This window comes from Callospermophilus lateralis, unplaced genomic scaffold (assembly GCF_048772815.1).
Source record: "Callospermophilus lateralis isolate mCalLat2 unplaced genomic scaffold, mCalLat2.hap1 Scaffold_509, whole genome shotgun sequence".
Classification (NCBI taxonomy): Eukaryota; Metazoa; Chordata; class Mammalia; order Rodentia; family Sciuridae; genus Callospermophilus; species Callospermophilus lateralis.
The window spans coordinates 486,401-501,600 of record NW_027514445.1 but is presented as its reverse complement, the minus strand read 5'-3'; positions in this window follow the sequence as shown (position 1 = coordinate 501,600).

Below are 15,200 nucleotides of genomic sequence, written 5' to 3'. Positions count from 1 at the left end.
CCTGTATAGGATCCATCCAAAACTAAAATTACAGAAAAGAACAGTAATTTTGGATTAAGTCTTTCACCTCTTTCTGGTAAGGCTCCTGACCTCCATTTAGTTTGAAAAGGGATTTATTCATCAAATGAGGTGTTCCAAGCCCTGAAGTAGCTAGCATATAAGTGGTTGTGTTTTCTGCCTTGGACTTTGAATAGCTGGGATAACAGGTATACACCATATCATTACACATAAAGAATCTACCCCCAGCAGTCAGTAGGCTTCTAATTTGAGAAGTAGGGCAGTATTAAACAAATTCTTCTACTTAATCTCATCTAAAATTAGTCAAGTTCCCAATGAAGCTACAGAAACAAAATTTCTATCAATATTCTCTATTGATAGAAATTTTTATTTGCCAAACTCAGTTGTAGTCATATCCTATGGAGTGATAGTCATATTCTATCACTAACTTTAGCATCCCAGATCTGGTCTCTTTATTTGTCAAAGCCAGCTCCCCAGTTCCTTCTCTGCCTCAAGGCGTCCCATTCCCATGGGTGAGCCCACTGCCCCTTATTTAAGGCAGTGTACTCTCACTTCAGTAACTCCTCATGCTCTGTCTAGTGAGTGTCTCCTTCAATTATCTGTTCACAAAAAGAACCTTGAACTACAAACCTTGTCATTGCATCCATCTTGCAAGAAAATCTTTCATGATTAGAAGTTGAAAACAACTAGAAATAGAAGAAAGAAAAACAGCTGGATGATATAGTGTATACCTGTGATCCCAGCTATTCAAAGTCCAAGTCAGAAAACACATAAGTTCTAAACCACCCTGAACCCCTTGACCAGATTCTGTCTCAACATTTTTAAAAGGGTCAGGATTTAATTCTGTTGCTGGGAGTATGCATGTCTAGTATATGTGAGACCATGAATGCAATTCTTGATACTGAAAAAAATGAAAAATGCAAACAACAACAAAATAAAGATCCCACATGAGAAATTACCTTCTAATACATTAACTAATCAAAAAAACAAAATATTTTCTTCCCAAAATGGAAAGAAGACAATTTTACATGCTTTCACTTGTTCTTTTTAACATATTAGAAATCCTGGTCAGATCAATCTGAAAGAAGTACAGGCAGAGGGCATGCCAAATGGAAAGGTAGAAGTCTAAAAACCTCTGTTTATCAGTGAGATAAAGTTATATCTGGAGAATCTCAAGATTCCAAGAAAATAATCACCACAATGAATAAATTCAGCAAAGGTGCCAATACAAAAACCCCACACACATAAACTGTGTTTCTATACACTAATAATAAATATTTATATATATGAAAAGAAAATCAAGAAAACAATTTCATCTGACAAGTAAAATAAAATGTAATACTACACCCAATGTATTACTACCCAATCAAGTAGATCAAACGTGAAGACTTTAAAACAAGCAATGAAACGTAGAATAACAACAAAAAGTGAAAGATATCAAATGATCATGGGCAGGAACACTTAAACTTGTTAACATATCAACACTATCCAAAGAAATCTACAGTTTCTGTTCCATCCCTAAAAAAATTCCTAACTTCTTTTTTTCATGAATACCATTTTTATTTCATGTTTTTATTTACTCATATTAGTTTTACATGAGAGTAGAGAATATTTTGATTTATTCATAAAAACATGGAATGGATCTTATTCTAATTAAGATCCCAGTCTTGTTGTACGTGATGCAGAAATTATTCATTGCAAAAATTTAAAATTCCATCCTAAAATGATAGGGAATGTGAAAACAACCAACTTCAGGAACATTTTGAACAAGAACAAAATTGGTGGTCTAACCTGTCATAAATTCAAGACTCCATGCTATAAATTTACCAGTCATACAAATACAAAATATAGAAATGTTGATTAATAAAACAGGGTAAGAAATTCAGAAATGAAAGAAAATAAGTTCTCAAGTGATTTCTGTCAATAGCATTCCACGGAAATTGACAGTATTTTCCACAAATACTGTTGAGAAGACTGAAATGATAGCAACACATGAAACAAGGAAGTTGGGCCCTTATCTGACACCATGGACTTAAATTAACTCAACATAAATAGGGGACCTAAATGTAAGATCTGAAATATAAAACTCATAACACACAATAGAAAAAGCCCATGACAAGGGATTTTGACAGAGACTTTTTGAACAGCACATCAAAAGCACAGGCACCAAAAGGAAGAAACAAACTGAACTACATCAACCCGAAAACTTTGATTCATCAATGGACACATTCATTAGTGAAAAGATGACTCACTAAATGCAAGAAAGCATTTGAAAATTATATTTGTGATTAGAATTTAAGATCTATGATATAAAGAGCCCTTATACCTCAATAAGAAGAAAACAGCAAATCAATATTAAAATGGGAAAAGGACTTGCACAGATATTTCTCCAAAGAAGATATGCAAATGGCTGAGAAGCACATCGGAAGATGTTCAATATCAATACTAAGTGGAGAAATCAAAATCAAAATCAAAATCAAAATGAGATCCAGCTTCAAACACAAGATGAAACAGAAAGAAACAGAAAACAGAAAAATCCCTGATCGGCTCCCATTCTCCAGTCCAGGAACAAAGAGGCACATCCACCCACAACCACAACTAAAACAGAAAACACCAGTGCTGCTGAGAATGTGATGGAGCCAGAACCCTAGTGGGTTAGAATGCAAAGTAGTGCAGGCTCTATGGGAAACTTATTGTTGGTTCCCCAAATTATCAAAAGGATCATTCAAATGACCCTTCAATTCTACTTCTTTTGAAGAGATATTTATATGCTTGTAATTACTACAGGGTTATTTATTATACTCAAGGGTACATTGAGGAAGAATCTTTTTATTTTTAGCTGTGCATTATAGTTATACAAAAGCATGGAATATAGTTTGTTCCAAGTCAGTCTCGAGAACTTGCCCTTTCCCTCCCTTCCTCCCTGACCCAGTTACCTTTCTTCTTCTATACTGGTCTTCCATCCATGTATTTATAATTTTCTTAACTCGTGCTTTACAGATATACATAAAGATAAAACTCACTGTGGTCTCTTCATATATGTATATAGGATAGTATGGTGAATTTCATTCTACAATTCTGCCCTTTTCCTATCCCAAGGAAGAATTTTTTTTTTACATGTAGCACATGATGAAGTATTATTTGGTCTAAAAAACAAAGAAAATCCTGACCGATAGTAGAGTAGGGATGGACCTTGAGAATACATACTGTATGATCCTACTTATATGAAGTACAGTACACAGAATAATTAAAATAATACAGAAAGGAGAATGGTGACTTCTTGGAGCATGAGGGAAATTGATGATTACTGTCTAACAAATGAGCTTCAATTTTGCAAGATGAGAAAAGTTTTGTGGCTGCATGCTGGTTTCCAAAAATGGAAAAAATAAGTGTAATGAACACCACTGATGTGCCTTCCCAAATAGCTGACATGGCAAAACTTTGCTGTGAATATTTGAAAATGTATATAAAATTAAACTCATTCGGCTTATTTCCACACAAACAAAAACCAAGTAAATTCTCCACTAGTAGAAACTTATTAAAAGGAAGTTCTCTATGAGTAGAAATGTGAAAGGATCATTCAGGTTGAAAGGATGAATCACTCACTTGGTCATGCAAAGAAAAAAAGAATACAATGAGGGTAGCTCCACAGGAATATTTAAAATAAGTATTATTGTACAATCAATTCTTAACTCCTCTCCTAATCTGACTGAGGTGCAGTGGTGGAATAATTATAGAGCTTGTGATGTTGCCAGAGAGGCACACCATGAGGCCAGTCATGTGCACATATGGGCCTAGGACACCACCAAGCTAGGAGGTCCAGTGGAGACTTGGTCTTAGGGTCTCTGTCTTTGTCTTGGCAGAGGGAAAAATGCAAGGGAGGATGCAATATGTGGGCAAACAAACAACTCTCTCAACAATTGTCCTTGAATCTGTGAAACTCCTGGCAGCTTTCTTCCAGCGTCAGTCCCTTTGAATCACAATGGCCATACCTTACATCTTGGAGAAAAAGGTCCCCCCACCACTCCTGAGGGACCATCCCTGATCAGCTCCCATCCACCAGCCCAGGATCCAAGAGGCACATCCACTCACCACCACAAGTAATGTAGACAGATGTCAGATAAGAATGAGAACGCAGAAATCACTGTTGGAGCTCCAGATCAACAGGAACAAGCATTAGTGCTCTTGGGAAAGGCTTGCCATAACCAATGTGTTTCTGCCATCCCTTACGGCCACAGATGCACACATGCCACCCAGCCACAGAGACCTGTGAACACCTCTTGCTGAGGCACATACATGGAAAGATGCACACTCATTAAAACCCCTTCCACCACAGATATCATTAAAACACCTCACATTTAGAAACAGGTGCATGACCCACAACTCACTGCCATCCCAACAAAAACTCAGATGCATAAATCACCTTTATCCCTGCTTTCCCCGAATACACACACCACCACTTCCTTTCTAAAAAACTATACTCATACCCACAAATACACATGCCTGTTATCACCCAGGTACTGACGGACATGCAATTATAATGTATACTTTTCCAATGCAGGCTTATACATTCCTATATACTCTACACTTCCTGAAGGCATGCACATGATATAACCAAACACTGAGTATTCATGCACCCAGAAATACAACATACAACCCCCCTACACACACACACACACACACACACACACACACACACACACACACACACAATAAACCCTATTTGTTACCAGAAGTCACATAAACAAAACCCTAAGTACTCTGGAAAATCTCACAGACTTGATCCTCTCATCAGAAATACAATATACATAAAAATCTCTTTGAACTTCCCCAAGATTGAGTGGAACCAGAAATACCCTGATTACAAAAATGTAACATTCTTAACCCTAAATGACACAGGTACAACCACCCACATACACACATAAACATGAGTCCTTATTCCCAGAATCACTTGATACGCAAACACCAACTCTGAAAAACACATAAATTTTCCCAACCCTCTCCAAATGTACACAACAATGATGTCACCTACAATCTACTCATTGTCATTTCCCAAATACATACATAACACATGTGTGGCCTTAATACACATATTTTACCCTGCACTCTAATCTCACACCCTTCCCTAAATAAAAAATTAAATTAAATTAAAAAATCAATATTTTGTGAATATCAAAAATTATTCACCAAAATACTCCATTCAAACACTCTTCTTAATAATTATTCACAAGTCCCACCATGACATAATAACCCATATACACTGTCAGTACCCAATCCTCCTAACTTGTATTCCCATATAAATATAACTTCTATATTATCTCAGTGGAAACACACACTACCCATCTACTGTTTGAGAATGAATACTCAGCCATCACACTTCCTAAATACATTCACAGTCCTAGATTATACAAGTCTGGGAACACACGTGTCCATCTGAATCTACAAATCCACAGTACTCCCAAAGACCCAAAGTACATGCAGTCAGTCTCTCACTATTAAAGGGCACAGAACTCACTATTAATATACAAAACTGCTCATTCTTTCTGATATACTCAGTTAACAGCACACAACACTGTGGAGCTCTGAAAATCCTCAATAGCATAAACTTCCTATCTTCCAGCTGCCTGAGTGTAAACCCAGAGTTCCTCATGCCCAAATTAAAACAAATGCACAGCAAAACCCAAACAATTCCAATCAAAAACCTTACTTACAAACTCTCACACATATTCCAGTCGCCTCCATGAAACACTTAAAATAGACATGAAGTAGGACTGAAGAGGCTGGATACCACAGGAATTTTCAGAAAGCAGGTTTATTGGCTGTTGCCAACCAGTCCAGAGTGTGGCTCATGCCTGAAACATTCTAGGGACAGATAATTTCAAAATATTTTGAATTTATGTCCCATGGGGGAAAAGGGCTTGAAGATTCACTTGACAAGTGTTTTTCATTCCATTCTCTAGGCCAGACAGAGGTTTCACACGTATTTACCAAAAAAAAAAAAAAAAAAAAAATTGGCATTTACAAGAAATAGGAAGCTACCAACCACAGTAATCTTTGCATACTTGCTGCTGATCTGACAAGAGAAGAAGCTTAATTATGGCAAGGGTCTTTTGGTTGAGAGTATCTGGTGTGCTTCAGATACACATATCTTCAGACCACACATCAATCAGTATCACCCAAAAAGCAATCACACAAACACTCCCTAAGTAACTGAATGGAGCAAACAAATTACTTATTAACATGACAACAATTTGTATTCTCAAAAGAAAACATTTACAATCACCTCTATTTTGCAAACATGCACATACACAGAATGCCTCAGAATATGAAGTTCAACAACAAATCTCAGATGTACAGACACTGCTAACTCCTCCTACATACTCATAAAAGACACCCCTCCATTCCCAAGAATAACATGATCATCTCAAAGCCCTAAACAAGAAAATACACAGCAGTCCACTTGAGACATTATCAACAGAATCTATAGACATCTATGTGCCACATATACATAATTCCAAACACCCCAACATACCCCATGATTCCATTCTCTCCAAATCTCTGAACACCAAAGATTATGTCCCTAAATTCTGACCTAGACATCATGAACATACACATACATTCTAAAATCTGAAAATGCACAGATCCAACACATAATAGTAAGACAACATCCTAACTCCTCTCAAATGCATTCACAATAGTCCACAATGCAAACAACACCTACAGATGCACCACTAAAACCCTAAACACATGTCCTGCCAGAAAGGTACTCAGCCAACAATAACCAAAGAAATCACTCAGAAAATATTTACACACGACAACCAAACAGTCCCACAGAGGAGAAATTATTGTGTCTTGTTTCATATGCTTTCCATACTTATACACATGAAACACATGAAAGCACAAAGTCCTGGTGCTAGAGGAACAAGTTCTTGTGTTCTCTCTCTCTCTCTCTCTCTCTCTCTCTCTCTCTCTCTCTCTCTCTCTCTCTCTGTCACACACACACACACACACACAAACACACACACACACACACAAACAAACACGCACACACATATTCAGAACATTACATACATAATCTGAACACTGAAACACCCAGTTCAAGGATTTATCTTGTGGGCCCTGCACACAGAGGTAGAGGGGTGAAGATGCAGATTTCAGGCACATACCTTGCTGTTGAAAATGTAAGAAAATATAAAATTGCAATGGAGAGATCACATTCTCTCCTATAAAATTGAAAGGTACTTGCCAGCCACTCAATAACTCTTCAATATAGAGAAAACTCTTCAAATAATAAGAGAGTACTCTCAGATAATGCTTCTGGAGATGAAGGTACTCTGGGACATTTAAGGGGTTTCTAAAAGAGAGAATCACCCCAAATAGATTCTTTTGAGTATCTACCATCAGCCCAGATGGATGTCTTCTAGCTAGAGAGCAAGACCATTGTGCAATGTGTGTTCCAATGCCAGGGCTAGGCTTGTTCACCTGGGCTCCCCCCTAAGCCACATCAGCTCCAATTTCTGAATGGGGTCTGCAGTGTTCTCACACAAGAGACCTTTGGCATCATTACATGCCCAAATTCTAACCTGAAGATATTACTGGCATGTTTGTTGGTCAAAAAGTTAGTGAGTAAATTGTCAGCTTTTCTGTGTTACCTTCAGACAGAAGAGGTGAATCTGGTTAGAGGAAGGTCTGGGGCCTCTTATATTTTGGACAGCAGCTCTCCTAATCACTTTCCAAACCAGTGATAATATGCCTGAGATCACCACATTCAAAGGTGCAGAGATTTATTTTGGCTCATGGTTTCAGAGATTAGAGTCCATGGTCACTTGGCCCTCTTACCTCTGGACCTGTCGCAAAGCAGAACATCTGGCCAAGAGTGTATGGCATAGGAAAACTGACCACCTCATGGCTGCTGGGAGGCAGAGAGAGACAGAGACAGAAGTGCATTAGGGTCCCAGTACCCCATCAGTGGCACATCCTCAATGAGGTAATTTTCATCAAATGGGCCCCAGTTTCCACAAGCTTCCAACACCTCCCAATAATGACTTCATCTTGGAACCATATATTTAAGAGTGAGCTTTTGAGGAACACCAAATGTTAATGCTAGAACATCTACCCCTTGTCCCCAAAAGCTCATGTCTGTCTCACAGCAATAAATAATTAGAAATAAATAAATCAACAAGAATTTGGACTCCAAGAGTCCACAAATATCAACAGTGCATTCTCAATAGTTTTTGCCCAAAGTCTCTTCTGAGACTCAAGGGAACACAGTGACGCTGAACCCTGAATTGAACGTTTTTTTTTCTGCCATTCTCTTCTTTTTAATTCATGAGTATAGCTTTCTTTTCTCCCCACACCCTCAACCCTATCTTAATGACTAACCATAGAGTCAGTAAAAAGCACGAAAGTCAGTTAAAAGGGCCCTTGCACTGGGCACCTTACTATGCCACAGGAAATGTCCAAATTAAAAGGTATTGGCAGAAGTGTACAGAAGACACTGACTAGGAGGGAAACCACACACACACACACCTTCAGAATTGCAAGCATATAAAAAATCACATTATCTTAGATTCACAGGTCTGGGATGTGTCAGGGTCCACTGGACCCAGATATAACCCACAGAATCCCACCTTCTTTAAATAACAGTTTTTTAAGAGAGAGAGAGAGAGAGAGAGAGAGAGAGAGAGAGAGAGAGAGAGAGAGAGAATTTTCTAATATTTATTTATTAGTGTTGGGCAGACACAACATCTTTATTTTTATGTGGTGCTGAGGATCAAACCTAGCACTGCACACATGCCAGGCGAGTGCGCTACCACTTGAGCCACATCCCCAGCTCCTTAGTGACATCTATTTTTAGTTGTCTATCAATATTTATTGATTTATATATGGTTCTAAGAATTGACCCCTGTGCCTCACACATGCCAGGCAAGCTCTCTACCACTGAGCCATGACTCCAGACCCATCTGAAGGACAGTCTGTCAACACTAGTAACCTGTGCTTGTGTCCACCTGCCCAAGACTGCGAGAACAATTCCACATTACACACTGTATACACTTTCACTCAGCAGTACTAAGCAAGATGAAACCAGGAGCTAGCCATTCATTTCTGAAATGCTGAATTGTTGCCAATGAAGCCTTTTCCTCTCCCACCTCTCTGCCTCTTCAGTTACTGACTTTCATGAGTGGAAGCAAAGCAGCAGAATCAAACCTTTTGTAGCTGCATTGGCTGCAATCCTCATTAATAATCAAAAAAAAAGTTAACACATTTCAAAGATACATCTACGCAGGGGAAACACAACTAACCCCAAAGGGAAGAAGAGGAGAGCAGTAAGGAGAAGACTGAAAAAGCACAGCAGGGCACACGTTAAGTCTAGTGCTCCATTAAGTCTAGTGCTCCAGGTGTGAAACTAGGGCACCTGATGGTGTAATATGGGTGCCCTAGAGCTTGAGCATCCTTACCCCTCCAGCTTGGTCTGATGTGGGACCACTCCCTAGAACTTCTGTGCTCACTGACTTTCACTTACCTGAGCAGGGGTTCATAGGCCTGCCACTGCTAACTTCCACCACAACACTGGCTCCACTCTCATAGTTTGATAAATCACTGTTTTGGGGGTTACTGGGTTGCACTCTGAATGTGATATGCACATCCTGTTCACCAGCGTTTCCTCTGAAGTATGAATGCAAACCTTCACAACCCCTCAACTCTTCACTCTGTAAGCCTGATAACCAGCATCACATTTACAATAACAAGGTCAGCTGAGAATGAGGACAGTAGCCAGACCCACCTAGACCATGGCCTCTGTTAGCCCATATGATGTTAGTTACACAGCAAAATGAATCTGGACATAGGATTCTGAGGCTGCCTTTTGCACGCAGGGCACCCTGATAATCTCTCAACAAGTCATTGAGCCTGCTAAGGGTGGTGTCCTTCCCATTCCTGAGACGCCGAAAGGTGGCTTCTGTGTAATGGAACTAATCTCTTTACCAACCACACCATCTTTGGCCCCAACATTACAAAGTTTTCATTTCTGGAAAACCTGCAAGTATTTTAAATCTTTCTACCCTGGCTTTTGCTCCTGATCCCCATGGTATATCAGGCTGAAAGCAGAAAAATATACCCAGGCCATATCTCAAATGCTGTACTGCCTTTAATATTCCCTGCTGGATAAATTAGTCTGTGTTTTAGTTGCCTTTTACATCACTGTGACCAAAAAAATCTAACAACAATTAGAGCAGAACAAGTTTATGTAGCTCATAGTTTCAGGTCTCACTCCACTGACCACCAACTGCATAGCTCTGGGGCCATGTTGAGGCAGAACATAGTGGGGGAAGTGTAGGGAGTGGGAAAGCAGCTCAGCATATGGCAATGAAGAAGCAGAGAGAGAACTCTGCTCACCAGGGACAAACTATGAACCCTGGATCCGTTTCCTCCACTTGATCCTCCTCTTTGTCCTCAGCCTGGGCGGGCTTATCTATCTGCCTGTGGTTGACTGGGAAGGCGAGAACAGGCCCATGGTGTGGCTTAACCTTTGTATTAGACCGCCTTGGGCCAGCTTGGGTTGACTCTGTGTCTAAGGCTAATGAGCGGAGCTCAGAGTCAAGGCATCTTAATTCTTTTAAAAGTTGGATCTGTTCCCGTCTATGTTGGAGAGACTTACGCAAGGGAGCCAGGTTAGGCAAGGTAAATGGAGAAAAAATATCTGATGGGGCAGTTGGCCCCTGAAGGGCCAGAGCACAAAAGGCAGGAGGGATATAGGAGGGAGGTGGATGGGTAAGTCCTACAGGCTGTGGCAGGGTCCTGAGGGTGGCGGGTCTTCTGAATGGTAGCGAGCTGCTTCCTTCTCCAAGGTAGCCTCTTCCCCAGGTGTCAATGTGTCTCTGGGATTTAAAACTGGATAAAGGCGGTTGGTAGCTGTTGGAGCCTTATTCATTAGGGTGGGATTTTGAGTGCGTCCAGGAAGGTTCCCAGGGTCCTGGGGAAACTGAGAAGGATCTATGTCTATACTAACTGAAGGGCATGCCTAGGGGGGACGAGAGGGATGAGAGGTCTTTTGCATAGCCTCTTCCCCAATCCTGACAAGTTTTAAGGTACCATTGTCAAAGGGTGAATTTTTAAGAATTTCATTTTGTTCCAGTAAGAAAAGGTGGGAACAGGCACCTTTTCTTGGCCAAAGGATTCATAATAATCTTTTAAACAGTCTCCTACTCTAAGCCATCTTTTACCATCAATGGTCCCTTCAAGGGGAAACCACGGACACAATTCTCCTATGTATGAAAAGAATAATTTTAAGTCCTTTTTCTTAACACTTGCCACTCTTGTCTTGAGGGCCTCCTTGAGGCCTGACAAAAACAAATCATGTGACGAAACTGCTTGTCCCATGGTGGGTCATTCACTGTGCGTCGTCCCCACTCTCCTCCTGGATCTGTTTCTCCGTCGTGTCTTCCAAGGCGATCGCGAGCTCCGCTTGGCCAAGTCTCCCTGGAGGACGGTGTTCCTTCTCAGTCAAAGGCTCGAGCCCCAATTTTTGGGCGCCAAATGTTCTGACCCGCAGGACACATCAACGTGGGCGGTGAACCCAGGTGGGGAAGAATGAAGGGACAAGAGACATGAAGGATGACAGCAAGACAGGAGTTCTGATCAAGCTGCAAACTTTTATTTTTCACACAGGGGTATTTATATGCTGGGGATGGGGAAGCTCTCTAAACAGCAATTGCTGGATGTGGGTGGTAAAACTGCCAGCTGCAAGATTTCTGATGATCCTGATAACCACAGGATGTTCCAGGGAGATAGGTAGCTGCAGGATGTCTCCCAGGCAGGATGTCTCCCAGGAGGCTGTTTCTTGTAAATGTCATTCTATTCTTTGAAGGAGAATTTTCTTCTAGCCCCTGACACCATACCTCCCACAAAAAAGAAAATGCATTAACAGAAAAGAGTTCACACTGATCCTTCCTGAATTCCCCACCCCACTCCACCCACAACATCCAAAAATGGCCTTAATAGTCATTGCAGCCACGTTGATGCAGCACCTCCTATGTGCTAGGGACTGCTCTGCATAAATAAACCCCAGGAGACACACCAGTGTCTCCATTTAAGAAAGAAACTGAGGCAAAGAGAGATTTATTAACTTACCAATGATCACACAGCTCAAAAGAGGCACATAGGGGTTTTAAACCCGGGCCATTTGGTTTTACTCCAGACCCCTCAGACCAAAGATGCAGTAAGTGGGAGGAGAACATCAGACAAATGATCCACCTATGGCAGGAGGAGACTTGGGTGAGTGGAGCCTTCTGTGACACAGACAGTGTCCCCTCTCGGGGGATGCCTCACCTGGTCCTGAGAGGCCCACTCAGCCTGGGGGAGAAGAGAGCCCCCTGCAAGCCTTTTGGTTTAAGAGAATGTTCACTTACCTGAGCTGCAATGTCTCCACTGCTCTGAGGAGTTGGGGCCACGTCCTTTCAGAGATCCTTAAAGGTGACCTCATTTTAAGGAAACAAGCCTGTGGCCAATTGTCCGAGATTTACTAAGTCAGGGGCCAGCACAGGCAGCCAGCAGAGGGGACACCATTGAAGAGATGAGCCGGAGCAGGGTCCAGGGGCCTGGAGCACGGCCTGGGCATGGCCCAGTGGCTCCCAGCTGACATCCTCCCTGTCCGGGAGATCCTGGAAACTGCCTTCATGGTGATTTTCAGGTGCATGCATGGGAGGCCCTACTTGCTCCAGCTTCAGGGTAGGACAGGGAAGATTTCAGGCCTCATCAGATTATGGGCATGAGCAGGATGGTGGCCAGCAGGGGAAGACATCAAGGGCCTCCATCTCACAGCAGTTTATGCATTGTTTGTTGAGCCACTACCATGCATCATATGGATGTAGCTGGAAAGTGGATTTTTAGCATGTGTAAAGGACCTGAGGCAGCAGTGGGCTTGGTACATTTGAGGCTGTGTGGGGAGTTGAGGATGGCCTGAGCCAGGATGTGCCTGGGGATAGCTGAACGAGATGAGGCAGTTTGGGAACTGATTGACTTCTTTCCCTTGTGCTCCACCTGTCGAACAAGCAAGGCACAGAGATGAAGATCTTTCACATGACAGATGAAGAGTCTGAAGGTCAGAGTGGTAAAGGCATTTTCAGGTCCCGAAGGTTACACATGGCGGAGTTGGAATTCTCACCCAGATCTGCCTCTAGAGCAGTTTATGTGTCCCTTCTAGCATGACTTTCTGACAAGTCCAGATGCACCCAAACTCAACCTCCTGTATCTGGTTTGAAGAGTCTCAGGTACATGAGTCATATAAGGCCTTGATAAGTCCTTCTGCAAAGGAAGTTTCTAATATTTCTTTAACCCAGCACTTGCAACGTTCATTTGAACATAAGATCCTTATAAATGTGACTAGAATGAAGACATTTCAGAAGTGACCTTGGGATACACTGGTCTTGGTAACCCACAGAATTCTCAAGTGGTCTTCCTGATCTTGGGGAAGAGAATTCTGGGTATATTTTGGAGACTCAATAAGATGGTGAAGGGATGGAGAGAGATTCAAAGGACTAATGGGGGTATTTCAGAGCGGGAAGGGATCCCTAGAAGGACCCTAAGTGGGACTCTCGAGAGATTTCCTCCCTCGCTTCAGAGAACAGTACCAGGGCCCGTGAGGGTAGGATAGGAGTTGGAGACTGTACCTGAGGTGGACCATCTTGGTCGGGAGTGAGCTCCCCACCACCAGCAGTGTGCAATTAGAAACTGTTGCATTACACTGCTGAAGGTCACTTCCTCTAGGATTCTGGGCTTCAGGGTAAAGAAAGCCACCCCACCTGGGCCATGCTCAGTCCCCCCTTCTCTCCAGAGTGGGCACAAACAAGCCAGACATGGCACATTCATGACATTAGGAAAATCCTTATAAATAAAATAGTTACTATGAAAGCTGATGAGCTCTCCACAGTCCATCTCCTCTCAACAGGAATAATGCCAAGCCCGTGACTCCAGTGTCACCTCCCGCCATCGACTAGAGGAAACCCTCATTTTAAGAAGTATAACAAGAAAAGTGAGTGACAGTCTATTGACATTTTAAAAACTGTGTGAGCAGTGGGGGCATGACTGGCTGGAGAGACGCAGAGACAGGAGGAGAGAGGAGCCACACCAGTCCCTTCCATCTCCGGTCAACCTGGAGGGCTCAGGCACCTCTGTCGCCCAAGGGCTGAAGCTCGGTGTTTTCTTCACCAAGAAGGAGGTCGAGGTGGGAAGGGGTGGGTGCGGGCCAGGGCCATGAGCCTGCTGTGCCCCAACTCCTAGGTCAGGGTCCCCCCTGGCGGGGCTCTGGTGGCTCTGGGGGACTGTCCTGGAAGGGCAGGCAGGGAATCTGGCCAATGGAGACCAGGAATCAGGTACCCTCAGCTTTCCGGCCAGGCTGCGGCTCAGGGACACACACAGACCTGCCTTGTGCCGGCACCACTGCCACCTGCCCACACCGACACCTGCACCTCTGGAGTGAGCGCAGCCCGGGGTGGGTTGCAGAGGCACGGGACGGATGTCCACGGAGACCATTCTAGGGAGGACATGGGGCCACCTCTACTCCCTTTCCAAGGTGAGGGGTGAAGGTGATGGGCCTGGGGACTCGCTGGGCACCGACAGGGACAATGCCCTGGGGATTCGTGGGCTCCAGGACTAAAGCCAGCCTCGGGCCTACACCGTGTCGGCCTGTCACACTGCGCTCCTAGTTCAGCACGCATACACACATGCATGCGTGTGGGCCAGCGCACGCTCACTAGCGTGGATGTCACACCCCTGCACCAGCATCACTGCCCGAGCAGAAGGGACTGGCAGGGTCGGTCCACCTGCACTTTCGCAGACCATGATGCATGCACCGACCCCCCACGCCCCTTCTGTCTTACTCATGAGCCCACTTACGTGCACACAGGGGGACAGACCCTCGTTCTGCCCTGCGTCCCACACTCCCAGCAGGTGCCCATCCAGCACAGGCCAAACACACGGGGCATAGCGCACCCAGGCACAGTGGCCTCCCTACCTCCCAGCACCCAACCTCGTGGTGCCCCACTCCCTGATCAGTGTTTGAACAGCTTTCCTGTGTCTCCTGAGTGCTGGGGGAGCAGGCCACGGATGGCCTCGAGGGAGAATGTCACCCTCTCCAGCCCCTCCTGCCCCCAGCCCGCCTTTGTCCACCAGGACAACGCTCGGGG